Genomic DNA, 27332 nt, shown 5'->3' on the forward strand with positions numbered 1-27332 from the left:
TTCGAGTCACGATTAACTCGAAAGCGACGTACAGTAAGAAAATACAAATACATTCATCCATTGTAAGTAGTAAGGTTTCTTTGTAATATTCTTATGGTCCTCTATTTCTCCAAACTAGTCTTTCTACCCTATTGTCACATTTTTTTTGTTACGAACAACACATTCCCATGCGCATACTTCTGCAAATATATAGGGTGTCCCATAAAGTGCGCAACTTTTAAAAAAGTAATAAAACAGTTACATATCAATGAATATGCATATATTCTTATATATTTACATTCAATAACATCTCCGATTTAATAGTGGAAAACAATGTCTGGCATATGACCACCTCCACTGAGTCAGCATGTGTTGATACGCTCGATGAAATTGGCAATAACCCGCTCACAGATGTCTGGCGTGACGTCGGCAATGACGCGTATGATTTCTGCCTTCAGTTGTTGAATGGTACGCGGTTTGTTAGCGTACACTTGAGACTTGACATGACCCCAAAAAAAAAGTCACAGGGGGTAAGGTCGCAGGACCTGGTCACCTCGCAGTGATATCACTCGTCCGGGGAATTTTTCTGTAATAATGTCGAGTGTTTCACGCAAGGTGTGGCATGTTGCACCATCCTGTTGAAACCATAGGTTTTGAATGTCAATATCTTGAAGGAGAGGCCATAACCTGCTGGTTAGCATGTGACGATAACGTTCTCCATTGACTGTAACCTCAACGCCTTCGTTGTCCTCAAAGAAAAATGGGCCTATTACTCCAGCGGCCCAAAAACCACACCATACGGTCGTCCTTTGCGGGTGCATTTGATGTTCGTGGGTCACTCGTGGATTTTCAGTCCCCCAAATCCTTTAGTGTTGTTTATTAACAAATCCACTGAGGTGGAAGTGGGCCTCGTCGCTGAAAATGATGTTTTTTGCGAAATTTTCATCAGCTGCCAGTCTCTCTTCAATCCATTCGCAAAATCGTCTTCATTTTTGATGATCCGCCGTCTTGAGTTCCTGCACCAGTTGGATTTTGTATGCTTGCATGTGAAGGTCTTTACTCAAAATTCTTTGCAATGAACTGCGTGGAATGTTCAACTGCTGTGACCGTCGGCAAATTGATTTCCTTGGACTTACTGTTACACTTTGTTGCACAACTGCGATTTGTTGAGCATTGCATTGAATGTGATTTTGCCCAGGTGATTTCACAGTAGCAACAGAACCAGTTGTTTCGAACTTCTTTATCTGCCGCAGAACTGTAGACTTGTTGGGTGCTTCATTTCTTCCGAAAACCGCACGTCTTACCGTCTCGGCCCCACTTTCAAGATTTTGATAATAAGTTTTCACGTTCAGAACGCGCTGTTCATTTGTGAACCGCTCCATGGCAACACCTGCAACAATAAAGAAAACAAGAACTGCTAATCAAATCGGAGTGATAGTAGATACTAGAAATGATAAGAACAGGGCTGCCAACAAAACATTTAAAAAATGGCGCCAGATTCAAAAGTTGCACACTTTATGGGACACCCTTTATATTTTCCCAAATATACATAGCGTTTTTACATTAGCATAATCTATCTTGAAAAAATATAACATTTTTTTATTATTTCAAAGTCAAGTTTTGATTTGATGATCAACACGAGGTTGTGTGTTCTACCAAGTAATTCACATTATCAGGTACAATAGCAAAATAGATTTCCAATTTCAATATGTTCAAATTACTACTACTGTTTATCGTAGAATAATCGTTTTACATACATAAATTGCAGAGTAAAAATGCATGAAGCCACATTGGTGGCAGATCGCTGTCAGTGATCCCATAGTCTCGTCACCAAACGGTGGCGATTCGAGTCCCGGCATGTGCCCCGGTAATAGCCGAATGAGAGCTTGAGTAGTACTTTGTAAAATATGGATAAGTATGACATAACAGTTATAAACCCATAACAAGATTAAAGAACTGTTTGACATCTTGAATCACACACAAGCCATCAAGATAGAGTAACGTGGAAATTTCTGCAGCTTAAACTGTCCAGGGTATTCAATGAGCACGACTCGATGACGTCACAAGGTGGGCCTTTGAGGCTTAATGGTATGGTAGTATTAAGTTGAGTGAAATTATTCCCCACATGCGTTAACCTTCATTGCCTTGATCTTGAAAAGCCTTCATTGAAAGAAAAGTGGCCTCAGAACTGTCACTTTTCGTATTTAGACCAGGGAGTGCTTTCAACGTCACAATAGTACAAGTGTACAATAGGCCCACCTGTATGTACCCACCTTGGCGAGAGACAATTCAAGATTAGATGCAAACCGGTTTGACGCCGCATAGATGTTTCAGGTCTGGCGTTATAATTAAACCATCCACGCTCAGAACATATCCTCGTAGCAGATAACACTAGAACTGATGTCAGCACACAATGTGTCACACATTCACCGTCCCGGCACATGTCTGCTTAAGGTGATGACTTGCCCATTACAGCACCAGCCAACTCATTGTCTAATGCTCGTGGTATGCGTTGTGACGTTGTCCGTAAAGAAGGAAGAAGCGCGTAATTAGCTTATCGTGGCGCTGAGTGACACGACATCAAGATAAAACGTACGGAAATTATATGCACTTTGGTCGGTCTCACTACCTGTGTAACACGAACGATATGTATTAATGAAACTGCAAATCGTGTGTTTTGGAACAGCCGACTAGAGATAGGATTGACACGAATTACAATATTTTGTTTTGTGGATGAAAAACAACAGGAATATTGTCCCTAAGAGCAAGACAGTGGAGGGGGTGGGGGAATAGTAGGGCAGCTTGCCATAGGGAAATTCTTTTTTAGAAAATGCATTGTTTTGGGGGCCCTCGTGGTGAAATCTGGGCCCCGGACCGCGTTTTACCACAGACCTTGTGGTGTAGAGTACGATATTAGCTACACGCCCTTCAAAAGTCCTCAGTACAGTGGGTTCCATGAGTATTACCGTGCAAATTGTCCACGACTATTTTCATTAATGTTTCTCTTACAGCCTATGTGTTCTTAAGCGATGGATTTTTATGTATGCTGGTGCAGAAGTTGTCAACAGTTCGTATTGAGTTTTCTTTTAAGTCTTGAAGCTCTTGTTGAGTCAAATGAAGTGCACGAACATGCTGATGGACAATTTGCATGGCAGCGATTTATACATTTCAATTATTCTTAAAGATCTATATAGACTGCGGAACTCGTACGACTAGGGCATTGCTGAGGCCAAACTGTTGTTATTAAATAAATTATAATGTAACGGTAGTGAATAGGAGGCGAAATTGAAGGTGGGGGTGGGGTGCAAATGGACCAATTTACGAATTTCGTGCCAAAATAAATCCCATAAATTTATTGTTCTGAAGTTTTCACAGCTACTGGGATATGTAAAACAGAGGTACGCATTCGTTTTGTATTTGACAGTATCAGTCAACGCTTTTCAAGGGGAAAAAACAATTTTATTTATTTATTCCTGTATTGTGCGAGCACCAAACTTTGTTATTTTGTAGTTTAAGAGGAACGCGAATGTTAAAACCTCGCTAACTGAAACTTTTATTGCGGTTAGATCTTCAAACAGCCACCTTTGTATTACATTTGAGTAAATCGGTCAGTATGTTTCAAGATTACTATTTTTCTTATTGATTGATTTATTGAATTGGCTTATTTTACTTCGCTCTTGTGCCATTGGCTAATCGCGAAGATGGAAATGAGTGATGATACAATGAAGTCGATGAAGGGTCACTCACAAACACCCATGTCCAGGCCGGGATTCGAACCCGGGACCCCTGGCGTCGTAGCCCGCTAAGCTAACCAATCCGCTACAGAGGCCGGCGTTATTTACCTTATAGTTGGGCACATTTCATATTCTGTAAATTGCGAGATTTAGCTTTGTATTTGAGTGGAATTGATTCAATTTGGCGCACTTTAAAATTATCGTCGCCATACTTTGGAAACTGTGGACCGTACAGTTCTAGCGAGACTCTCAGTGCATAAAGTGGACTTGGACACAAATAGCTTTATTTCGGACCTGGACACCTCTTTTATAAATGAATCGGCTCTGTGGAAATGCAGGTCTGTAGTCACCTCACAAATCAACCATCCGTTTGTGGAAAAGAAGCGAATGAGAGACAAAAATAAATAATGATGTACCTGGCAACATTGTAAGCGTACCCCGCTTCGCGTCGAAGCCTGAGGGGAAGTCACAAAACTGTCCAATGGGCGGGACAGCGTTGCCAAAACCTCCCTTCTTGTCTGGTAACAGACTGCGCGCTGACAGACAGGTACGGCTCTTTTTTGTACAGCGCTGACATGCATCCGTCTTTTACATACACAGTTGTCACCCAGTTCGGCATCACAGCGGCCATTTGTTACGGTTTCTGACGGGACTGGGGAGCGATGAAGAATTGCAGACGTTTTAAAAACTCCCCGCGCAAGGTTTCACAGAGAGGGCGCTTATCCACGCCAGGTAATAGCCCTGTCGTGCAACAATTACCTGCTATTTCCGCCAGCATAGAGGAACTGTCCGTCAGGCACCGTTAGGAATGTAACATAAGAACCAACCAATCTGGTTAACTATGTGTCTGTGTCATTGTCATTTGTTTAAGAGAAGCTTATGAGCTAAGGCATGCATTTATGAAGATCGCGATAGTCACGACATGATAGATAACAACACTTCAAGTACTTAATTTGCACGAAATGGGAAGTTTTGACGAATAATCTGTCGATTGTTTCATCGACAGCGAAATGTTTACTGTTTGTATTTTTGTTTGAACTCTTGCGCTGTGATAGGTGTTCAACCTATCGTCGCGGTTAGCCAAAAGTGGCGGAAAATAACAGAAATACAAGTAAGTGTATGCTCTTTTGCTACTCTGCAAACTATCCAGTGTACTTAATCAGTGTTGCCAGCTTGTAAGGAAATAAATTCTCCCAGGAGATAACCCCCCCCCCCCCTTCCCGTTCATGGAACTGAAAGACGTCTTTGCAAATTACGTGATGCTCAAAATGCAGGACATGTGCGGGGAAAAGGACGTTTGGCAAACTTTCCCTGGAAGTGTAGGCGGCCGGAGCGTAGTGATGACCACATCACATCCACTGTGAGCGTAGCGGTATATTGTAGAACCCCACCCTCTACGAAGACGCGATGGTCTTGTCGGTATGACGTCTGACTGCCATGCGGGAGACCCGGGTTCGATTTCCGGGATGAGTAATCGGAATTTTTCCGGTCTTGTGAACAAGGCGACCTGGGGGTTAAAGGCGGTCGGAGCATGGTGCTGATCACATCGCTCTTTTATTTTTTATTTTTTTAAAAACATAAGGACCAGATCAAGAATGTGTGGGGCTCTACCCCTACATCCCCCTATATGTGCCTTATTGGTATGGTAACTCTACATACCTTTACCTTACCACCCCCTCCCCGTATGCGCTGGAAAACGAGTTTCTGCCAGGAGAGAGAGAGAGAGAATAGAGAGGTTTGTTAAAAAATAATTACTCTTACTTACCTGGGGGGGGGGGGGGCTCAGAATCCACACCTTTGTTCTTTCTATATGTTCAGCCATATAATAATTATCATCATTAATAAAAAACAAAAATTAATTATTGCACGGGTGCCACACACATTGGTAATTTATCATTCACCAAACCTCAAGAAAACCATATTAATGTTGCATCAATGCTATTTTGTTTGTATAAATGCAGTTATATAGTAATTATAATAAAGACAAAAATTATTATCGTTACCAACCAATTGTACACTGTCACTGGCATGAATCTCATGCCTGAACACATCTCAAGGGTGGAGCCTCCTTGGCCCCCACGTGAACTTTGCCAGGTACGTACATTACCTTTATGATTTTATGAAAAAAAAAAGTCTCATAGAAACAAAAATTAGGAACACTCTCGGAAAGAAGGTAATTTATTTTAATTTTTGTGTAAAAATGTTCAAAGTTAAGTGGAGGAGCCCCCTCCTCGGTTAAGCTAGGGTTAACACGACTTGCTATAATGTTCTTCTTCACTTGTACCATCCTGCAGATGACGTGGGTGGGGCAAAGACAAAACAAAACAGGTCCGATTCTTCCCGAGGTCATCCGCTTGTACTTCCACGTGCTTCCCTTCTCTTCTCCGCCACTTACTGCTCTCTGCCTTTCTGTACACCGCATTGCCGCTCTATTTAGCAGGTTAACCATCCCGCTCGGGTGTTCGGCCTCGCCAAACGTGAGCGGCAAGACAGAAAACGTAGTGCTGGGCTACTTTCTTCCTCCACGTCAATCTACGGAAGAAATCATCTTGTTCGGAGAAATCCGATGCCTTCTTCAGATGGTGCCAAACCATGGAGATGGTGGTTTTGGTTGGTATCTGGGTTGTAACCGCCGTGATTGCCTTTAAACTGCGTTCGCGATTGCCACTTCGATGCCATTGGGTTACATTACACGGGTCTCCCTTATCGCACAACACTAGAGCAACCTTGCGTTCTGACGTCAGACGAGGAATGCCTACGTTGTTAGGTTTGATTAAGCATAAATACACTGAAAATTTATTATTTATGCTAAGAACTAAACCTAGCTAGACTAACTTAACAACCTAGGCATTTAGCATAACAATAATAGCGTTCGTCGATTGACTACCATGCTTAAGGTCCCGGGTTCGATCCCCGGCCGGATCAAATCCGGGAACTTTTCTAACGTTGGAAGCGGCCCCGGCGCCCACCCAGCGTCGAATAACATGGGTACCTGGGGGAAACCCTGGGGGGTAAAGGCGGTCAGGGGCGTGATGCTGATCACATCACCCCCACTAACGACCGGATCAAGAAAGTGTGGGGCGTTACCCCCACACCCCCTATACGCTTTCATGGCGTGGTGCTATGCACAGGGGAGAACTTTACCTTTTTTATAATAGCGTTCGCCGGTGACGTCAGAACGCAAGGTTGCTCTAGTGTTGTCCAAAAAGGGAGACTCGTTAAAGTAAAGCCACACTACAATGCAGTCCATAATTTCTCGTTGCTTTATTTTTGCCTATTACTACTTTCCGTTGTTGATAAATAGGTTATTTTGCTAATAAGAACATCCAACCCTACTTTTTTTAAAACCCAGTAATCAACGTGACGCCATATTCCATCAACAAATACCTTGATCGACCAACCTGTATGTATCTATTTTGATTGTATTTACGCGTGGCATGGTTTCACCAGCTGTCATCGAAAAGTTACTACAAACTTGCCTTACCTTAATCTCGTGAACAAGGCAGGTTGTCGATTTCATTAGAAGTTGTGGCGAGCTGAGAATATATATATATAAAATATTTAAAATATTTATTGGTTGTGGACAAAATCCATGCACCAGTTAACAATTTATCAATTGGTATTATATACATGTATGCACATAATATTTACTCACAATTATTCCTTTCATAATAAATAGTTTCCAAATTTCATTACACTTTTACAGAATTATATTCGACTTATTAAGATATTTTGTAAGAATATAGATTACCGAGGATGAAGGTGAAGTCAGTAAACAAGGCAGTGTCAGTGGCGCTTGATGTCCACTCCTGTACAATTCCTGTAAAAATGGTTCTCTATAAGTTTCATAAAGTTTGCATTGAAATATAATGTGATTTGGAGTTGCAGTATATTCATTGCACAAACAAACTGGTGAAGTCACTAAATTCTTCTTGTACAGATGAGCTGCGGCGATAGTGTGATTTAACCTGCAGCGCATTATAGTTGTGAGGGAACTCCGGGAGAGTTGAATCTGTTTAAACCAACATTCCTTTGGAATTCTTTCTTGTATAGAATAGTAGGCCTTACCGCATTGAGTTCCAGTATTTGTCCACAAGTTTTGCCAGTCAGTAAATAGTATTTTTCTAGTGTGTGATTCCAAAACTACGGACGGAATCTTTATTGAAAGCGGCCGTTGGATTGTTTGATTCGCTGCATATTTTGCCAAAGTATCTGCTATATTATTCCCTTCTATTAAAGAATGTCCAGGTGTCCAAATAAAGTTGATATCATATCCCAATCTCGTTAATTTCAGTGTGAGTATTCTTATGTTAACAATGTACCATTCCGTATGACATGACCATGATGCAAACTGTAAAGAATTTAGCACAGAGGCTGAATCGGTTGCAATTAGAACTGAATTTAACTTCTTCTTTTGTACATAAATCAATGCCTGTCGTATTGCAAAAGCTTCTGCAGTGTATATTGACAGATACGATGGCAAAGGAAAAAAATTGAATTCTGCAGAATTATCACAGTAAAATAAATGCTGCTCCTGTTTTTCCAGACGTTGATTTTGAAGCATCTGTATATATGTGATATTCACATTGTAATTTTGAATGTATGTAGTCTTGATATATATTATTTGAAATTGTAGGGATTGTCTTCCTGAAAACTCTACTTGGGTAGGCAGGAAAATGAATCCTCATGGGAGATATCATATTAAAGTAGTCTGTCATGAAGCATGGTGCATTAGGTAAACGAATAATATTAGCTGGAAATTTATTAATGTCCTTATAAGCATAATATAGTATAGGTAATCTGGATTTATATTTTGCTGTACGTCTGTTGAGCATCAAAGAGTCTAACAATTGAAGTTTTGGTATGATCGGAGATGTCGTGTTGGCAATTTTCTTAAGTAAAAATTTGCTCGCAAGATATTTAACTCTAAGTTTGTATGGTGGATCTCCCACTTCTACGAAAGTTGCTTGTTTTGGAGTTCCTTTCCAAAGGCCATAAATCCTGGATAAACTGCTATATTGGATAGAAGATAGCGTGTTAAAAGCCCAACTTAAATTATCATTGTACATAAAGGAACCATACTCTAGTCTTGAGTTTAGCATCTGTTTATGGATCTGATGTAATAATTTAGGATCAGCACCCCACTTTTTCTTAACTGTCAACATTTTTATTATGTTAAACACTTGAGATCCCTTACATTGTGCCAGTTCTACTTGTGACTTCCATTTAAGTTTTTCATCTAATATAAGTCCCAAAAATTTATGACTTCTTTGTTGACTAATAGTTTTTCCGTTTATATTTATTGATATGCATGAATGAGATCTCTTCTTATTAAAAACTACCACCGAAGACTTATCTGGATTTACTTCAATTCCATTGATATCACACCATGATGATAATTCATCCAGAGATTTTTGAATTTTTTGAGCCCCTTCTTGAATATTTTTACTACTAGCGTATATAACAATATCATCTGCATATTGTAATAGACGAGTGTGTTGAAGAATTTTTGAGCCTAAATCTGCCGTGTACATATTAAATAGCATGGGACTCAGCACTGCGCCTTGTGGTAGACCTTTATGTGTATAACGTGCGGTGGATAACTGTCCTCCATATCGAATGTACAACTTACGTGCCAATAATAATCCAAGAATACTTTTTATAAAATTACGTGGAACGTTCATTTTCTCCAATTTTTGTAACAGTATATTTGGAAGGACAGAATCATAGGCGCTACTTAGATGGAGAAAAACTACGATACAAAATTCCCGCCGGATGAAAGATAGCCATATATCTAAAATTAGTGTCGCTAATACATCTACTGTTCCAGTTCCTTTCCTAAATCCCATCTGATGTTTCGGTAATTTCTGATTATATTCGACCCACCATGTGAGTCTGTTGAGTATTAAATGTTCATATAATTTAGCAAGGCATGATGACATTGCAATAGGTCTATAGTTCGTATGTATTCCTGATTGTTTACCTGGTTTTAATATGGGTATTATCACCACTTCTTTCCACTGTGATGGAATTTCTCCACTATTCCATATTGAATTGTATGTATTTAGTAAAATTTCATATCCATTCAAAGGCCAGTGTTGAATACATTCGTATGTAATACCATCTAAACCCGGAGACGTTTTCTTTCGTTTATGAACAACATATTCTAATTCATCCATAGTGAATAGCGATTCTAACGTGGATGTTTCTGGATATTTCATAGAGTTTAACAATTGACAAAGATTAGTTTCAACCGTATCTGGTGTCAACTTGCGGTGAAATTCTTTTATCCAGGCTGAATTGATATCTCCTCCAAAATAATGACGAGTATTATTATTGGACATACTTCTTATTATTTTCCAAGTCACTGAAATAGAAGAATCTTTAGTTAATGTAGAGCAAAATGACTTCCAAAAGTATGATTTTGATTTCTTTAGGAACCTCTGAGTTTTTGCTGCAATTTCTTTATATCTAATAAAATGATTGATGGTAGGATTCTCCTTATAATTTATGTATGCTTTTTGTCGTTCGTTTACCCATTTCTGGCAATCCGTTGTCCACCACGGAGTCACTTTTCTTCTAGATCCAAAATTAGATACTGTTGCATTTATTTGTTCTTGTCGAATGAGAGACACCAATGTGTCATACGATACTTCTTGTTTCAACAATTCATTCTTTATTGCATTGTTTACATTTCCGGAGAATTTCTGCCATTCAACCCTTCTTGATATATATTGACTATTGTTTTGTTCAGAGCGCATAGTAAACCACGTTATATTTTTATTATGTTGAAAGGTTATCATAATTGGCATGTGATTACTGTTGTAACACTTCTCTAATACACTCCAATGGATTTTTGAAGCTATATCATTTGAGGTAATAGTTATGTCTGGAGCACTCGGCTGTTCATTAGGTCTTGAGATTATTGTAGGTGTTCCGTCGTTGAGTAATACAGCTGAGGAATCTTGCAAGTAATTATACAAATCTTTACCTGATCGATCAGTTAGGGAACAGCCCCACATAGGGTGGTGTGCATTAATGTCCCCTGCCAGCACAAATGAAGTGTTTGGTGGAAGCTGCCCAACGATATTCTGCCACACTGTAACAGGGAGGTGCACTGTGGGAGGGCAGTAAATTGATACATAAGACGTATTAGCAATCCGAACACCTGTAATCTGAATTTGACTGTTTATATTTTGAAACAAAATAATGTCATACTGTATATTTCTTTTAACACCTATAGCTGAACCACCGTATCCATCTAAACGATCATCTCTTATCCAATTGTAACCTTTAAACTTCAATGTTGAGTCAGTTTTCAACCACGTTTCTTGTATAAGAAGGACATCTGCAGAAAAATAAGATAAAATATGTTGTAAATTATGTCTATTAGGAATTAAACTTCGTATATTCCATTGTAATATTTTCAAGACTTTGTCTGGCATGCTGGTTGTTGAAATAAGTATTGCAAAATACTTGTAGCAATGCAAGTCCAGTCCTGGTTAACGTTCAATGTCGAAGTCCCTGCTAGGCTACATAATTGTTCTATAAATAATGAAAAATTATTTAGGAATTTTGTAGAATTTTGTTCTTGTGCCCGATTTGGCTGGATAGCTTGAGCCGCCTCTGCAAGAACAAATAAATTATTTTGTTGGCATGTTGTCGACAAATCCGGAGCATTGTCTTTTCGAGATCCTGACAAAGAATAATCAGGGCTTGTCATTCTCTTTTTATATTCATTTTGTCCAAATGGTTTCAATGTTTGAGAAGATTTCTGGCGTTTTCCTTGAGACGACTCAGTCTCTTCCAAATATTTTCCAGCTTTCTTTGAACTGTACAATGGCCTTTTATTAGATACACTGTATTGATCTTGTATTATATTATTATGATATGAGGTGCTACTCGAATTGTTAGATATCGAAGCATATGTAAATGGCATTACTGTCTTTTCTATTTCCTGAACATGGCCAGTAGATATCTGTTCATATCCATACATATAATTAATTTTTGGGACTTTCTTCATAGCTTCGTTAAACGTAACATTCTGAACTGTCATAATTTTGATTATTTCCTTTTGACGTTGTTTTTCAGGACAGTTTTTGTCAATTGCAGTGTGCTCCTGATTACAATGGAAACACTTGATCTTATTTGTGCAAGAGGACGATTCGTGATTCTCACCACAGCGTTTGCATTTTAATTTACTTTTGCAATTAGCCCTGAAGTGCCCATAATAAAAACAATTAGTGCACTGTTTAATCAAGGGAATGTACCTATCAATATCAAACTTTTTGTAAAACAGTGTGACATATTGTGGTAAGGATTGCGAGTCGAATGTTACAATTACCGTTCGAGTTGGAACAGCAACGCGAGTACCCTCCTCGTACTTATACTTCACAATGCGTTTTACCTTTATTACTTTGGCTGTTGATGAATTTATGTTTTGCAAAATTTCATCTTCACTTATTGACTGATGTACATCTTTCATAATTCCCATTCTTCGTACTCGGTGTGATGGAACAAAACCTTCCCAATTATTCTGTAACAGTAATGGATTCGAAAGGAAATCATTTGCATAATTAGATGTCGTAAATGTAAGTCTAGCTAGATTTTTCCCAAGGCTATCTATCTCTTTCAAACCTCTAATATTTTCTTTGCTGACTATTTGGCCTAATTTTAAAATGTGAAGTTGACCAATGTTTCCTTTGCCATTTCCACCTGAGGCATCCTGATGTTTAGATTTCACAAATATTTCATACGGACCTAAATGATTACTTCTGTACTTCAATACCTGTTGCTCATAAACTTTTTTGGAACTTGATTTACTAATTTGTTGGGTGTAATCTATCTTATTACACTGAGAATTCAACTTATTAACTTCTTCTACCGAAGTTATGATTTCCACGTTGCTGGAAAGTTCCATGGCACTAATGTCCGTGTCCATGTTGGATTCAGCTGGTTTTGTACCAGCAAATTTGGCTTTACGGCCTTTAGATTTTTTCATGAATTAATGTTCACATTGTCGCACATATATTTAGAACGACACTAATATTCAAACAGTAAACTATGAAGTCTCAAATTCTAACTTAGAACACAAAATTATCTTTGCAACAAATCACTTACACAATCACATCTGTAACCACAGACTCAATTTCCCTCACTCGTACGTACTGATCCCTGAGAATATAGTGTAGTGTTTAGTCGTTAAAGTTAACGCGATTCATCCAATATATTTGAAGATAAAGAGTGGAAGTAGCTATGCTTATTGTAGAGCTTCAAATGATTATAGTTCCAACAACTGCCACACGAGCGTGGCAGTTCCTTGGTTAGAATATTTGTCATTGATATGTATATTTTTGCCGTTTTTTCCCTTTGAACTTCCTTAACTCGACTCAATGATTTTTCCTTGCAGTAACAAGGAAGTGATGAAACTCGTGGCCATAGAGCTGTACAAATGGTTTGCGTTGCCTCACAACTATCAAGGTTAGTGGTGTGCTGTTCAACACAATTGCGCAACACCTGAGAACTGCAGATTGCGAGTTTGTTTCGAATTGCTTTCCGTTTCGAAACGACTGTGGATCAAAGGGACGCCATCTTGTCTATTTCAGCAACGTTTTTTTTTGTTTCAATAACTTTCCATTTCTAAGAAGATTAACGATATTCTCAATTCTGAAAGTTTGGACCTGTTAGAATTCCTTTTTTTTAAAACAGAAGAAATGCGACACAACGTTGCCAAAATGTTTAAAAATGTGCCACTAAAGATATTCATAATTTACTGATTAACAAACCGACAAACAGAGATTCCTCAACAACTTCGAAACCGGAAGAAATGCGATACAATGTTGCCAAAACGTTTGAAATTCTGCCACTAAATAAGTTCGTAACTTACTGAATAACTAAGATTATTGACAAGAATCCTCAACTTTGAAAACAGATGAAATGCGGCACAGTGTTGCCAAAAGGTTTAAAATTCTGCCATAATTTACTGAATAACGAACATTAACCACCAGAGCAGAAAGAAGCCGGCAAAGCAGGATTGGAGCAATTATGGAAGGCCATTGTTTCCCTACAGGTTTGTTCACGGTTTAGTCAAGGGGGAAACAGCGCCGCAGGTATTTTACGCCTTAAATTACGACTGCGATAAGGAATGAATGGGCTGCTGTAATACTGTTTCACGATGTGATTGATTCCACGTTATGCTGTTGCCAGAAGCTGCTTGTAGTGATGGCAGCTGTGTAAAAATTATTAAGTGTTCTCTCAGTTATATAAGTGGCTTTTACAGGTACGTACGTTACCGCAACTCGTGAAGAAGTCATGAAAACTGATTCAGGTCAACGAAATTACTCGTTGAATTATTTCAACAGTCATGAATTATGGAGTAAATGTTTCTTCACTGTCGACATTTTTTCCTTCTTTCTTTTCGAATCGGTGTTTTTTTTTTTTTTTTCTTTCGTGTTTGGACTATTTCATGGCATTTTTCTTCTTCACAATATTAATCACGACATTAGTGAAATGAGATCATTTCGATCATGTCTCAGAGAGAGAGAAATCAGTCTCCAAATGCAGGTATATACAACATGTACAGTGGGATCCATGAGTATTACCGTGCAAATTGTCCATCACTATGTTTGTGCACTTTATTTGACGCAATAAGAGCTTCAAGAATTAAAAGAAAACTCAAAACAAACTATTGACAACTTCTGCACCAGCATACATAAAAAACCGCTTAAAACACACAGGTTGTACGAGAAAAATTAATGAAACTAGTCATGGACAATTTGCACAGTAATACTCATGAATCCCACCGTACAGCATGTTACAACACAAACTTACACAATGTATAGTTGTCATTAAGTGAGGTTTCACAACAAAATGACATGATCCCCTTGAGTCTAAATCAAAACATTTAGCGCGCATGCGCAAACACCGAGGCGACACTATGGACGGCATTGAGAAAACTGACCAGTGCGAGCGGCACGCAAGCGACAAGTCGCTTTGGTTCGAAAGGTTGCATTTACTTCTGAGAATCGGTTACCAAGAGATAAGTGTCGCTTCGGTCTGAAAGTTTCCTAGGGAAGAATTCACACCGAATCGACAAGCAACACTTATCGTTTGGGAACGAGCCAATCAGCAGCAACGTTTCACACCGGACAGGCATGATAGGCTGCACAAGCCTGCGTTCGATTGGTGAAATCTTCCTAAAATATTTGTCCTGATTATAAACATGTAACCAGGTAGTAAAAGTTCAGAAATACCACTAACGAATTTAATTTTCAATGTTGTGAGATCCGGGTTCGATACCCGGCGGGAGAGAACCGGGAATGTTCCACCTGTTCAAGCTGCTCCGGCGTTCACCCACGTATAAAGTGGTTATTACCTGGAGGAAACTGGGGAGTGAAGGCGTCCAGGAGTGTGGTGCTGATCACATCGCCCCACCTTCGGCCGTGATCAAGAAAGTGTGGAGTCCAAACTCCACACCCCCTGTCCACAAAATATGACGTATCTTTAAACAATTAAGCGGCATAACCTGCCTGAAAATCCAATGATAAAGTGAATTTGATTTAGGCAAATTTTACATTGTACCAAAATCTCGGAAGCATTTCTCACAAGCAGTGCCCCCCCCCTCCCCCCGCTTTTTGCCACTTTTGTCCCCGCACTATGCTAAACCTTATATACCAAAGGAAAGTAAACTGCGCTTGCCCCTCCTCCCAGTTTTTTGGAACAATCGCCGCCACTGCTCAGAAGTCACGTGATTTTGTTTGCGTTAACTTGGTTCCTATTAATATAGTCTTCCATCTGAGGCTAGGAATTACGAGTGTGATTCGATACACACACACATACACACATTCGATATCGATTCTAAACTCGATTATGAAACCGCACAGTCGTTTTATTACCAAGCTGATCAACCTCTCTCATTGTCGAAGGTCGTTGACGGACCACACATGATTTACGAGGCGATAAATATTGCGTTTCCCGCTCCGACTGCCCTGGTTTCGTCCATTGCTAGTGGGAGAGGAGGGAAGATCACATCTTATCGTCGATCGAGCACTGTCAGCTCCGATTACACGACGAGAACAAGCGTGGCAACGCCGATCACTTCATGCAAGGGAAAATGGTTGCTACTGGCAAACGTGTCAGGAAGGGCCATTTCCTTCTAGTGCAGTGTTGCCAGTAGCTACATTTAATTACTGGGACGAGAAAAAATGGTTTCACCTTTCCTGGAACTCGCTTGCAGGAAGACAATTTCGTAAATATTAGAAGTTTTATTGTTGTCCTCCCAGGGAGTAATTGTATTTTCAACCAATTGGGGGAGTGTTGTTCTAAAGTGATCGTTAAAACTGGCTAAAGACCTGATGCACGGTACCAACCGGTCCTCAGGCCAGTATCACTTGTGCCGCTGATTTTGTATTTTCTGTCTGACAGTCTTCTTCTCACTATGAGCCAATTTTTATATTCTTTCAAATTCAAACAACCTATCATATCTTCCCGATTTCTTCTGCTTTATTTCAAATGTATTTCCTGCGTTTCTTCTATTTTTTGCCCTTTGTTCCAAATTTCGTTCCTGCCTTATATATCTTCCAAATGCTTTTCTTCTAGATTTCTTTCCTGTCTCCATTTTTTTATATATTCAATTTCTTTACCCATCTTCCAAATTTCTATCTTATTTTCCAATCTGTGAAATTTATTTTTCATTATACCAGGTTTCTTTTCTTTCATTTTTTTTTCATATCTCCCAAATTTAGTTTCTATTTTTCTAACTTCCACATTTATTGTCCCATTTTCCAGGGCTATTTTGCAAACTGCCAACTTTCCCCCCCCCCCCCCAATATTCCAAATTTATTTTCCTACCTCAATTTTTTTTATTTTCCATTTTTTTTTCCAATGTGTCAAATTTATTTTCTTTTTCCATTTTTTCTCATCTCCCTAATTGAGCTTCCATTTTCAAATTTTCCATAGTATTCTCCTATCTGCAAAATTTATTTTCCCGTCAGACAAAAATTTCTTTACTAAACTACCATTTTTTCCCCCAATCTTCCAAACTTATTTTTTCTATTTGGCAGATTTTCATTCCCTATGAGCAGGATCATTCCTACTTTCTAATTGTATTATTGCTATCTCAAGGATTTGGTCTGGACAAAATCGTATGATGGGGTTCCACATAATGATACCTTGCTGAATGATATCCGAATACCACACATGGCTTTTATAGTCGGTCCCCTACTTTCCCACGTGACACAACAAGATAAGTACATAAACACATCCTGATAACAAGATACCAGTCACGTGGTTGCGACGACCTTGAATATCTACTATTTTGCCAAGCTCTCGTGTGTATTTACCATGATGGTGCGGTGAATTGTTCTGTCTGTTTGCGTCACATGTCAACCGCTCGCATCACAATTGCCTGCTTACTCGATCACAGTAGCACGCACACTCGGGGTGGCCTCGAAAAATCCGCCTGCTTACGTGCGCAATATGTGAAGCAGGAAGTGAATTTTTTGGAGACGAAAGCTTATTGTGAATGTTAAAGACGCTGTCAGGAGGTTGATCGGAAAGTAATGTTCTTGTACGGAGTGTCCAGGGAATATAGGCAAATGACAAAGGCTGTTTTTGTAAGTCTACGCAGTGGCGTCGCGTGCGGTTCGCATACGAGTGTTCACAATACTGTTTTTGTACTGAATGCGGATTTACTTCTCTCCCTTGTAACTTCATCTTCAATTGAAAAAGTGAGAATAACAGTTCAATTTATTTTCAACAATTTCCCCCCAAAATCACGCTATATTTGAAGTAATACAAGAAGAAGGACCTAGGAGAAATTCTCCCTCTCCCCCTTAAAATCGGCTAGGTTTAGAGAATTCTCGCTAAAGTTTGCAACTTGTAGCACAGACCTTTTCGAGTACCCCTAGACATATAAACATTATTTATTTATTTATTTATTAATCAATCGCCTATAACAGAGCGAAAGCTCCAATTACAATAGGCATTACAATTTGCTATATACAATATAATTTACATAAATATATAATACATGATACAAACACATAGTAATTATTACACAAAACATTAGAATAAATATGAATACAAAAAGTTATACAAATACAAAAGTTACACAGATACAAAAAATTACATACATATACATATTACAAATTTTGAACAGAGGAGAAAACTAAAGGACAGAAGAAACAAAACATAAACAAGTAACAAACTATAAAAGCTTGAGAAGAATAAAGAAATTATACGAATACCACTATTTAAATAGGAAACAGGAATCAATACAAAGCAAAAGTTCAAATTTGAATTCGTTTATATGTATACAAAATTTAGAAAGCTATAAATTGTATTTGCGACTATAAATAAATCACTCTAGAATTAGATCTGTTTTATTTGTATATTAAAATAAAACAGATCTAATTCTAGAGTGATTTATTTATAGTCGCAAATACAATTTATAGCTTTCTAAATTTTGTATACATATAAACGAATTCAAATTTGAACTTTTGCTTTGTATTGATTCCTGTTTCCTATTTAAATAGTGGTATTCGTATAATTTCTTTATTCTTCTCAAGCTTTTATAGTTTGTTACTTGTTTATGTTTTGTTTTTGCCTCGTATATGCTGCACTCTGGTGCCGAATGTAAGAAGTATTGTCGCTTGCATCACTGTTCGCACAGCGAAGTGAACATCTTCGGGGTATAGTGGCCAACAGCCCCTTAGCTGTCAGCTCTATGCAACACGCACAGCAATTGTCTTCAACCCCCTCCGTGGAACACCGTGGGAGTCAGTGTTACCAACTATCTAGAGAAGTTATCAGATGTGAAAGAAGTCGTGTCAGAGTAAATTGTGGGTACATCAAACATAGTATTTTTTCGAATAAATATACGTATGTGTGTGTGTGCATTTAATATGTACGTAATTTAAGACATATACATGAGTGTTCACGTGCTCATGCGAACATTATCAGGCGACGCGCCTGAGTCTACGTTTTGCACATATAAGCTAATCGGGACGCGACGTACAGTTTGAAGTGGGTGGAATGCTAGAGAATATCAAACCAAAAAGGTTTTCCTACTTTCTGCCTCATTTCGACGTCACTACTCAGTAATAGTGCTGTAATCAAGGTTTCACGGATTAAATTCCCGGCGGAGGCATACTGTACAGTCACAATAAAAATGAGGCACCTTGATCCTGAAATACAGGCTTTCCTGCTCAACGTCATGCGTGTTGCCTAACTTTATTGCTATAGCAGAATTTTCCATTGAAGTTTGCTCATCGCCGGAGAGTTAGGCAACACACACAACGCATTGCCGGTAAGCTCTTATTTCAGGATGTCTTTGTCCCATTTTTATCGCCCATCTTTGCCGACTTCCGTGGCGAAGTGATTAAGCACAGCTCGCTACAACACAAGGGATGTACTTTGTAAGTGACCTTCATCTATCATCACCCATCGTCGCAGCCAAAAGTGTCAAAAAGGCGACGCTACATAAACATTTAATCAGTCATATCGAATCCCACTATAAACTCACCTGTGGCGAACATCTTACTAAAGTGTACTGGCTACACTGCCTTTCCGTACTGGACACATACTTTTTGTATGTGGTCAGACAGGAAAAAGTAGCTCCAGTGGCAACACTGACTATGTATTTTGTGGTTCCTTAGCCACATGGTTAGGAAGATTGTTTCTCGATCTCGACTTCCAAACGAAGCGTCAACAAACAAAACGATACGAAGGAAAGTTGTTCAGCTTTGTGCTGCACGCTCTAAAAGTTTGTCGATATTTAACGCTTACACTGGTCAGGCGGTCCTTATCTTTAAACACTTCTCTTTGAGCAAGCAGTGTGTAATGGTAATGTTTTGTGTCCTCAACTAAATTAGCAAGATAACACGATTCTAGCGGAAACTATCCGAATCGAAGCGCGAGAAAGGCGTGACTAATAATGCGAAAAGTTGACGATTCGTAAAAAAGAAAAGATTAGTCTTGTGGGAAAGAAGGCTTCTGAATGAAACGGAAATACAATGGCACATGTGCCTGGGGGGTGGTAAGTAATAGCCAAGAAGGGGAGGTTGTCTTTTGTGAGTGTGTGAATACACCAATGACGCCGTGGATATCCCACAATTCCCTTTCCGCTTTGGATGACATCTGGCGGGCGAAACCGAATCAATATTGCTAACTCCCACGGGCTTGTTTTCTCACGGTAGGCACCGTACCGCATTGGTGTTTATGATTGGTTGGAGGAGTCGTTTCGATTTTAGATCGGCCTACTCATCAGCACGGCTGAAAATGTTCGCCTTCATCGTTTCCAAGTGTATCTCGTGAACTGCTAGATCTTAAAGATGAAATTTGATAGACTGAATAACCTAATAAATATAAGTTTCAGTGGCGAATTGATGACCTATTTGTTGAGAATGTTTCGCGCCAAGTTCATTGAAGGTTTAGTGATATTTTAGACAATTTGTTGTCCCCTCCGCACAGGACGAGGTTGGTGTAATATAAATTAAACAGACCAGTACTTCTAAACATTGATATCTTGAGATATAACTCGTTTCGAATATTCATGACGTCAAATAAGTTTGGACAAAGTTCGTTTGAAGTCCACTTTATGCCCATTTATGCTGATCGGGACTAGGGCAGAACTTTAAAGTGTGGGTAAATCATGTCTTTGCGATGTTTTCATGTTCATATCATTCATCCTTGTTGTCACGTTATCCGGTAGAGATAGTAATATAACCAAAACTCTGGCTGGAATAATCCGGATATCTCCACACAAACAAGTTCACAACAAGCACAAAAATAAAACAGTTGAATGAATGGATGTGGGCTTGTGTGTGGAAGTTTCTCTGTTTGTTTAGTGAGCATATTATGTATTTAGGTGCAATCTTGTACATTAAAGCAAGGGTGTTGGAAGCGTGGGTGACAAGGGGGATGAGGGCGAGCCCTTTCAAATACATCAGAAAATGATGATGTATAGGTGTACACAGTGATGTGTTATACGCATTGTCTCTTGTTATTCAAAGGTGACGACTCGTATGGATTCGGCTATATTGTTAGATCTCTCTAAAATAAATATGTTTAGTTCTCACGAACAGTCTTATATATATTATCTTGGGCTTCTTGTTTCATTCGTTCAACTTTGCGTCCAGTTAGTCACGTTTTGGATAGTTAAATGCTCATTTGCTAGATTTTATAACAAAAAAGGGACACGTCACTTATATCTGACAGGGTAAAGCGGATGTTACTGCTGCCGCCAAGCGGATGGTTTGAGCAAGTCGGTCGTGAAACCGTGGAACGACTGTGTAGAGCGCGATGCGTAAGTATTATGAAGCAAATTGTCCATCACCCTGTTGATTCACTTTGTTTTACACACTCAGAGCTTCAGGAATTGAAACGAAACGACATACAAACTGCTGCCAACCTCTTCATCAGCATACGTAAGAGGGAAGAAAAATAGTGAAAGTAGTCATGGACAATTTGCCGAGCAATACTTATGCATCTCACCGTACAACAGCTCGGAAAAATAGTACATAATTGCCTATCATACTGTTTATTGTTGTTTTGCTTGAATTGATGTACGTATAAGTGCTAAGTTTAGTGTTAAATGACGTTTCTGTTCACTGTATTTTGCCCAAGCGCTTCCGAAGTGAGGTCATTTCATCAACCAGTGATCGTCCACTGTCTGTAATTGACTCACCTTTACGGATCCGCCTTGCAGTTCTAAGAATCTCTTTACACGAGCTCGGTATACAATAAATGCACATCTTTTTTTAACATGCTACGCAACTACACCGAAAGCAAGGAATATTATTTTTTTGTTTGTTGTGTACTGTGGTTTCATAGCACAGAAAAACTCATGGGGTTTAAAAATAGTTTATTTGATTTGGTGCCATTTGCAGGCGCTTGGCAACCCTTCACCGAAGTTGAAAAATCGTCCAGCCGTATGGTCGCCAATGCTGTTATTGTCTATTACGCATTGCGAGCGCGCGTGTGTGGAAAACAGCGGCAGAATGAGAGACAATCGATGGGGAAAGGGGTGGGGGGTTGACGGGGACCAGAACAAAGAACTGCAAGGGGTTGGAGCGCTCCCCATTGTAACGTAAGACTCGCAGTCCTTTGTTCTGTCTATTATGACGTCATTTCTGTTCGATTGGGTCGTTTATACAGCATCATCTGCCCCGTACTAGCTTGTTTAAAAAGATTCGATGCCATGGTCTGTAGGGTACAGCTGACTCAACGTTGCGAAATCGTAAAAAATAGCTTTAAGAATGAACGTGCTTTTGATATATTACAAATGAAGATTGAACAGCTTTAAAATCACCTTTCCCTCGTTTTCTTGTTGTTGTTGTTGTTGTTGTTGTTGTTGTTGTTATTATTATTATTATTATTATTATTATTACTACTACCACTGCTACTGTCCTGTGCACAAATTCCAGTGTATTTCCACAATCTTTGTTTGGTACAATAGATTTTGCCAATCAAAGTTATACATTTTGAAGTGCTTTTATAATACACGAACTACCCATACATATTTAAGTGTATATGGCGGCCTCTTTGGAAGAGTGGCCACCGTCACGTGCTACGAAGTCAGAGGTTCCGGGTTCAAAACGTGGGTAAAGTATCATTGTGTTTCTTCCATTCATTCTCATCGTCGCGAATCAAAAGATGTAAAGATAACGTAAAATATACGGTTTAGCAAGTCACGTGGTCATACGTCGTACAAAAACAAAGATGATAAATGGCACAATCATGATAGTATCAACATTTCTCTCAAGGAAGATAGCAACTTGTGTTCCTGGCGCCGTAAACAAAGATCCAAACCTGAGATCGATATTTTTATGACAAACCTATATTAGCGGAAGCATTTCGTTCTTAGCATGCGTTGTCTATTGTCAAATTTCTGTGGGCTGTACTCAGACTTTACTATCTCGCCATCTATGTACCTGGGTTCGACTCCCGGCCTGGGCACGAGTGTTCATTTGTGAATTACACTTCATCAATTTCATGTAATCATCACTCATCCTCATCCAAAAGTGGCAAGAAAGCGACGCTAAGTAAGAAAAATACAAACTCGTTATCAAGCTTGCCCGCCAACATTGGAAACACATCTGCACTGCATGACCTATGACGTCATTACCCAGAATCCACAGCGCGTAATTGCAATCTATCTTTGCTGCCTCTCGCTCGGGAATTTTTCTCCTAAATGAAAAACCAGGAGAAATTATCTCTTGGGAAAACGTTTCTAAACTGTGATTTTTTTAAAAAAAGAAATAATTATTTCACTCTTCCATGCTTGTGGGTTATTAAAAGCACAGATACAAGAGTAGAAGAGAAATAAACTATTCGCATTTAATGTGTTGTTTCACTTCCCACGTCACCTTGTAAATTCTGTTTGTTTTGGGGAGAGCAGAAAAACATCGCCGTGACTAAAATATCCTATTGTAGTTTTAGTAAGAGTATTAGCGAACCACTCAAGGAATAATTTAGAGGGGGGTCCAGCGGGTCCGGAACCCCCGAAAGAATTCGTTAATTGGATCTAACTAATTTTCTTGTTATTGAATAAATGTACAATCCTTAATCTATTTTACCTTAATTTCCTAGCCAGAGCAGTTATTTTAACACAAATTTCTGTGGATCTTAACTATACGTAAGCTAGATAATGAATACGTGCTGTTATCTTTTACCATCTATTTACTTATTCATGTATTATTAATTAATTTACATATTTAATTAACATAGTGGTTCGGATCCCACTTTGAACTGTAGGTCCAGCCCCAATTAGCCTTACTGTGCATAGAGTGGACTTAAAATACCAACTCAACCAACCAACCAACATATTTAATTATTATTATTTCTGAAACAATTGGTCGGACCCCCCCCCCCCCCCCCCCGAATGTATTTCTAGATACGTGTCTGTGCCCACTCTATTAGCAAACAGATCTTGGAAGAAGAACGGCAGCTTTTCAATTAACATCACGGACTAAGATTAAGGATGTGGTCTTTGTCCATTAATATTTATTCTGTACCTTGATAAAATAATTGACAAACGGAAATCTTTAAAACCCTCAGAAATATATCGGGTGATTCGTTTGAGATGTCAGAAATGTAAACCGTTGTGTACAATAGGTTAATGTACGTATCTCTGAGTAGTTTGTTGTAAGATATGCAGAAAGGATGTAAGTTTTGAGTGAGTGGAGGTTTACAGACTTCAACCGCGTGGCGCTAGCGTTCATGGTACTTCAAGATAGTGGTCACGCCACAACAGCGCACAATGTCTCGTATGGGATGTGAAATTTTCGAGTGTTATATGCACACTAGTACAGCCACATGGCTGAAGTCTGTAAAGCTGCACTCACTCAAAACTTGCATCCTTTCTGCATATATTACAACAGACTGCTCAGAGATACGTACATTAACCTATTGTACACAACGGTTTACTTTTACTGACATCTGAAACGGATCACCCAGTATATTGACGGAAATACAACACTACAAACAGGAATATTTGCAGATATTGATGACAGACAGTGAAGATGATCTACAAACGTCTGTTTTCAAACTTCAATCAATTCTTACAAATTATAACATGAAAATACCAGAGGATAATACAAAGTCAATGGCAATAAATGGCCAAATGAAAAGTGACAAACGATAAATAATTGAACAAGAAAAATAATTTGTATATTTGGGAATCCATATTTCACAGTTCGAACAACAAAAATATGGATTGATTGATTGAATTGTTGTCTTAAATTCACTTTATGCACACATCGGCTACAGTTTAAAGTGGGATCCGATCCGAATCACTGTGCAATGTGCCTCCACCGGTACACTCGAACCCAGGACCCCTTGATTACAAGCCAATACGTTACCACTACGCCATCGGGGAGCCGTTGATAATAAATTTTTCACGGATGAAATTTTTGCGATGTTAAAGTGAAGTAACGTTATGAGACAAAATTAGAAGGGAAGAAATCCAAGGTCGAAGCAATGGTGAATGAAATTTAAAATTGCAGTGACTCTGGACTGCATTTTGCAGACTAGCGACGCTGTGGCGTCTGGCTTCACAGCCAGTATAATCCTGTGTGGGTCTCGCGTTTTGTCGCACATAGATTTGTGATTGTCCCTTCATCCTCATCGTCGCGATTAGCCAAAAGTGGCAGAAAAACTAAATAAAGTAAACTAACTGAATCTATGAATGAAACGAAACAAGTTCTCCCTTGTAGCGGATGGTATGAGTAAACTATTAAAACACCCCGACGACATCGGTCCTGGGTTCGAACCCCGGCCTAGGCATCACATCATCACTCATCCTCATCTTCGCGATTAGCCAAAAATGGCAGAAAAACGAAGTAAAATAAATCAAATGAATCAACCATTCAAAATAACCGTCCATTTAAAAGTCCGAACACAGGCAGTTACAAAAAATTGTTGCTGTAGGCAATGTTTATAGTGCGCTCAAAAAGCTCTCACATAAAAAAAGATTTTTTTTTGTCCGTGATTCCACAGGCTTCACATGCGTGAATGTCAGTCAGCGCGGTCCTCTTTAGTAAAACCCTCACGGATGTCAAGATTCCCAATGGCTACGTCATCTTACGTAGGACGATCCATGAATCTGGACGTTGCCAGTTGTACCGCTTCACTAGTCTCGTTCTGCAGGTCTCAATAATGTACGTGTCAGTGTTGCCAGTGCACGGTATTTGTACCTAGGGACACGGTGTTCACCGAAACGTGAAATTGAGATACCCTGGGTTCGATCAGTTGTTGAGGCACCTTACGCTTTGAACTGTATGCTGGGTATCGTATCCGGGACCTCTTGAATTACAAGGTGTCGACCTTACCACTACGTCATCGGGAGCCCAAGAGAAAACAGTGGGGTCGAGTAACAAAAATATTTCACTTCTGGGTTAAAACACCCCAGACCCCTCGTTTGTCTCTTGACGTCATCAGAATTGCGGTCATAACAAAAAACTATTCATGAACGCTGTTACCTCATTACAATAATTTATCTTCCATGTGACCTTTTCACGTAAGTTGGGCTCCATTAATAAAATTAGAACTTTAAAAGATCAAATTTATCATGTGATATTAATGTGGACTACAAAAGTCTATAAAAATATACCTTTCGCGTATATGGTTATGTCTTGAATCAAATCTTGTGTTTTGAAGGTTGCAGAATTGAACTGTAGCACGATAATTGTGAGACAAGTCCATGAAATAATAATAGTTGTCTTTTTTTAACAACGCGCTCACACACACAAGGAAAGGAAAACATGGCATTCATTGTAGTTGATTTTCTGAATTGTGCGTATCTAGGCTCAAATACACTTAACACTTATTCCAGTCATTTCGGGAACAGTGGCCCTTACATGAACACAACTGGATACACTCCAGTCAATTTCTTACACATATGCTTGAACAGCAATGATCAGTTGACGTAAGAAAATCAAACACTTTTCGACAATTTTTTCCACGCGACTGGCAACCCTTGCTTCATTTAAGTAAGAGAACAGTTTACCCGTATATGTGTGTATCTGAGCACCTCGTTGTGGTATGAACACTGCTGCCATAGTTCGCTGCATATTTAATATTCATGTTGTTTTTTTTCATTTTTTTTGTAACCCCTCCTCTTTCGATCTTACTTCTCTCTTCCAAACTCTGCCCCCCTTCCCCCACTTTGTTCTCGCCTCTCCCTCCGTTCCCGTGAAACTTGGTAGGTGGTAGAACCGGTTGTTCACATTTGACAATTGGGCGTAAATTATTAAAGGCGCTCGCCAACAGACGATCTCTAGACTCCGACGACATTTATAGTTTTCCAAGAGTTGTGGTTTGTAGGGTTGGAAGCTGACCACATATTTGCGTCTTGCGCTTATCGAGTCGTTTCTTTTTTTTTTTTTTTTTGTCACTTTTGGTGAGTTTGTGTTCTGGTTTCAAGGTCGTTGGAATAATAAGTGTTTGCCTCAGAACTCGTCAGGATAGGTAAGGTGTGGAAGACACGTTTGATTGATTGTAAATAAACACTCCGTCAACAGATATCGCTCATGTTCTCTTATTCCATTTCATGCCCGGTGAAGAAACAATTGACGACGTGAACGTAACAAGCATAGACTAACAAATTGGTACATTTTTAGAGAGCTGTATATAGTCTGTAAACTTGCAAGGTCGATGGTAATCTGTGCAAGCAAAGCATAGTTGAATTTTGAAGGTTACGTTAGAAGTTGTGAGCTCAGAATACATTACCGAATGTGGTAAGAAACTTTTTGTTGACTATTTTTAAAGGACTTGTGTACAAAAAGAATATCAATTAGTGCTTATAAGACTTACTTATTCAGACTATATTTTGTAAAGTTAATCCATTAGTAGCAATACTACGAATCTGTACCGTTGTTACACACATTCATACGAAATGCCATATTTCGATGCGCCAAACTAAAACAATATTAAGAAAGAAAAGTTGTTTAAATCTAGACGAGACCAAAGTTTCATGTTTTGAGAATGAGTAAGTAATTACACGCGATACGATAGGATTGATTTTTTTATGGGTATATCAGCACATACGCTATTTTTGCCCGACCTGCAACATGGCTCAGCCTCTTAATGTAATCAAAATTGAGGACAGACACCTAACAA

The 27332-nt window shown here is 39.1% G+C and overlaps 1 protein-coding gene across 2 annotated transcripts in view; it reads left to right on the forward strand.

The window, feature by feature from the left end:
• tna (Zinc finger MIZ domain-containing protein tonalli) overlaps positions 1-27332 on the forward strand; it is a 321122-nt gene that overhangs the window by 99350 nt on the left and 194440 nt on the right. The window contains exon 1 of one of the 2 annotated variants that reach the window (XM_083142082.1): positions 13148-13193. The exons of the other annotated variant lie outside the window; for it this stretch is intronic. The gene's annotated coding sequence lies outside the window, so the exon portion shown is untranslated. Of the gene's footprint in view, positions 1-13147; positions 13194-27332 lie in introns of those variants that run through there. 2 annotated transcript variants of the gene reach the window in all.

The sequence above is a fragment of the Lepisma saccharinum genome, chromosome 20, assembly GCF_977018435.1.
Source record: "Lepisma saccharinum chromosome 20, izLepSacc3.1, whole genome shotgun sequence".
NCBI lineage: Eukaryota > Metazoa > Arthropoda > Insecta > Zygentoma > Lepismatidae > Lepisma > Lepisma saccharinum.